Source organism: Bidens hawaiensis, unplaced genomic scaffold, assembly GCF_021521415.1.
Source record: "Bidens hawaiensis isolate Kalapana, Puna unplaced genomic scaffold, B.hawaiensis_p1.1 tig00005179_1, whole genome shotgun sequence".
Classification (NCBI taxonomy): domain Eukaryota; kingdom Viridiplantae; phylum Streptophyta; class Magnoliopsida; order Asterales; family Asteraceae; genus Bidens; species Bidens hawaiensis.
This window is the reverse complement of record NW_027491332.1, coordinates 134,742-137,999: the sequence shown is the minus strand read 5'-3', so window position 1 is coordinate 137,999 and position 3,258 is coordinate 134,742. Positions and strand designations below refer to the sequence as shown.

Genomic DNA, 3,258 nt, shown 5'->3' with positions numbered 1-3,258 from the left:
CTCACGCTATTCTCGTTATTTATTTACACCTACACTCCCTTTAATTTAGTCAACTTGTCATTTCACTTTCTTCTTTGTTCTTTTCCCATTATTATTTATACAACTCCTTCATTATCACTATTTATACCACTCTCCTTCTCCCCAATCCATATCATCTACTCGTCACATAAACAGTACTCCGTCAAAGTTACAATACTTCTAATACTCTTCAGAAGTCCTATATAATATTACCTTTTGTCTGGGTTAAACCAGTGACTCCAAATAAGTTACAAATATATTTGTCAAGTGAGCTGGTCCCATATTTATCTGCGTCAAAATGACTACACAAGACTCTCAAACATTCCAATGGCGATCCGACGAACTCGACGACAAGAACTTCCAAATACATGGGCGTACACTCTTCTTTATCATCGTACTATTTTCGGTTATCTTGTTAATAACACTTTTGTTCCTCTACGCTCGTTGGATATGCCGATCTTCCTCTTCGGCCGTATCCGACACGACTACGTTGTCCCAACACGTGCAACTGTGTTCACGGCCGCATGGTTTGGATGCGGCCGTGATCAACAGCCTCCCGATCACTCTCCACCCTCGGGTATCAACGGGTGGAGAGTCGGAGTGCTGTATATGTCTTGGACTGATAGATGAAGGGGAGAAAGTGAAAGTGTTGCCAATTTGTTGTCATGGTTATCATTGTGAGTGTATAGATAAGTGGCTCACGACTCACTCAAGTTGTCCGATTTGTAGAGCAGAAATCCTGTTTGACTCACCTGTTTGACTCGGTGAATTCTTTTTCACTTTTTTATTTTTTTTGGTTATTTTGTTAGTATCCAATGTATGTAATGTAATGCAATATATTAAATTTTAATAGATGAAGGATAAATTAAAGTAACTTTATTGGTTTTGAAGAAAGACATGGTTTTGTTAAAGTTATTATTCTACTCAATAGGCCAAAGCAACTCAAAAAAATAAACAATAAAAATAACAAAGGCCTATCTAAATTGGAGAAAGAAAAAGTGACCATGTAAAAGGGTACAATGATATGAGTCTATACTTGCTTATTGCTATAGTGTTTTTCTTACCTCCTGTGATCGGCTAAATCGGATTGCGTTAGTGTTTTTCATAAACTATAAAACTAAATATATGAAACATAGATCAAAATGAAAACCGGTTGGAAGGAGTTATCACTAATTGTAAAAAAACTAGAGGTGTACACGTTTCGGTTCAGTTATTTTTAGTTAATAACCAATATTAAACTAGAGCTAAAATTTTGCTTAAAAATGTATGAAATTAATGTTTAAATACATAAAGGTATAACTAAATGAAATAAATGTATAAATATATAAAATTGAGATATTAGTACATGAAATGAAGATATAAATACATGAAAATGATAGTATTAAACTATTAATACATATAATACATGAAATAAAAGGAAAAAAATTTGAAAATATGAAAAGTTCGGTGTGGTTCGGTTACTTTCGGTTAATTCGGTTCGTGTCGATGGTTTTCGGTTCGATTTTGGTTAACGATTCAGTTATTGCTCACCCCTAAAAATAACAACAATGGAAGCATAAATCAGCTCTCGCAAACACATCAATTTAAAAGCATAAACATGATTACTAAATTATTTTGCACGATATATTTTTTTTATTTGTCATCCACGAGATTTTAACTCACAATTTATAAGTTTTATCTAACATTTTAATTTCATTAGACAAAAGCCATTTTGGTAATAATATATACCGAAATAGATCTATGGGTGAAAATTCCAGTTACTTATCAAATCGAAGTTTTATATAATTTACTAAATGACCGAACATTCAAATGACCGAACATATATCATGTGTGCATAGATGGCCGATTATTACGTGTACACGTATCGTTCAAAATGCAAACTAGACCACCCATTGTGGGTGTCCCATTCTTAAGGTTCTTTACGTGAAAGTTTCCCATTCAATTGTGGAAAATAGGTGCGAATTTTATTCCATTTTCAGTAGTTAATATAGCAAATTTGAAAAACATGATACATCATGTGTCACTTCAACTTCCAATAGTTTACTTCTTCAATTCAGTTTCAATTATGTTACCCTCCACCAACGTTTTCAATTATTACACTTGCAGACTGCCGGTTTTTTGTGAAAATTTTAATGGAACGCGTGGCTTACTTTGCAACGCTTTATTTTTTGTCTGATTGATAAGTTCTGGAAAGTTAGACGTTAAAAGAAGTATTTGTTTTGAGAGAGAACATTGAATGCTTTTATATTAAGCTCTAAAAGAAGAAGATGATTAACAAATTTCAATTAGAGATTATCCAAGTATTTTTTCATATGAAAGCTGATAATTATATATTTTCAACACTTAAATTTAGATATCGTTTTATGGTTACATAAATAGTTTATATTTAAATTTTTATTTAATATATGTAGTTATGGTAAGGGAGAGACTTGGTGTTTCGTTTCATGTGACCAAGGTTCGATTCCCGACTTCATCATTTAGTTTCGGCAGCACCAGGTGATGATGAGATACTAGACAAATACGAGGCGTTCACTAGTTGGAACTTTGAACTGAACGAATTTTATCTTATCGTATTGTCGTCCCTTCGGGCGAGTGTTCAATGTCGTTGATCTTATATGAGGTTTTTCTCGGATCAAAAATAGACTATATTCTGATTTGATAAATTTAGTCATTTGGTTGATTCGTTAACCGGAAAAAAAAAGTTGGATAAGAAAGCCCAACATAAAAATCTACCTTTTGGGCTTAAGTGACCCAACAAACTATAAGCCCAGACAAACCCATCAATCCAATAATATTTAGGGTTCCCTAAATATCTCTCACACACACAACTTTCACATTTGCACACCGGCGGCTAGTGTTTCATAACCTTAATCCAACCAGAGAAGACCCATCTTTGGTTTTCCGATCACCATGAGAGCCAAGGTATGTTTTCACAATCTGGGTTGTTATTATTATTATTATATTATCTTTCATATTAGATCAATGTAAATAAGTTTTTATTTTAATGAAATTGGTTGAATTTGTGATGTTTTAGTGGAAGAAGAAGAGAATGAGGAGATTGAAGAGGAAGCGTCGAAAGATGAGACAGAGATCTAAGTAATATTAATCTCTTTGTTTTTAATAATATTGTTTTAGTTTTCGTGTTGTGCCTTCTGTTTGGATTTGTCGTACTGTTTAGTTGAATTGCTTGTTGGATACCAGATTTTGGTGATATGAGTTTTTATTAAATTGGTTGGTTTT

The 3,258-nt window shown here is 33.0% G+C and overlaps 1 long non-coding RNA gene and 1 pseudogene across 1 annotated transcript; both read left to right on the top strand.

Annotated features, from left to right (window-relative positions):
• The first annotated feature begins 204 nt into the window (after positions 1-204).
• Positions 205-806, top strand: LOC143629183 (RING-H2 finger protein ATL66 pseudogene; annotated as a pseudogene).
• A 1,984-nt stretch (positions 807-2,790) lies between these two features.
• Positions 2,791-3,258, top strand: LOC143629182 (uncharacterized). Its single transcript, XR_013152896.1, has 2 exons — positions 2,791-2,940; positions 3,053-3,258. It is a non-coding gene; the product is annotated as an uncharacterized LOC143629182 (long non-coding RNA).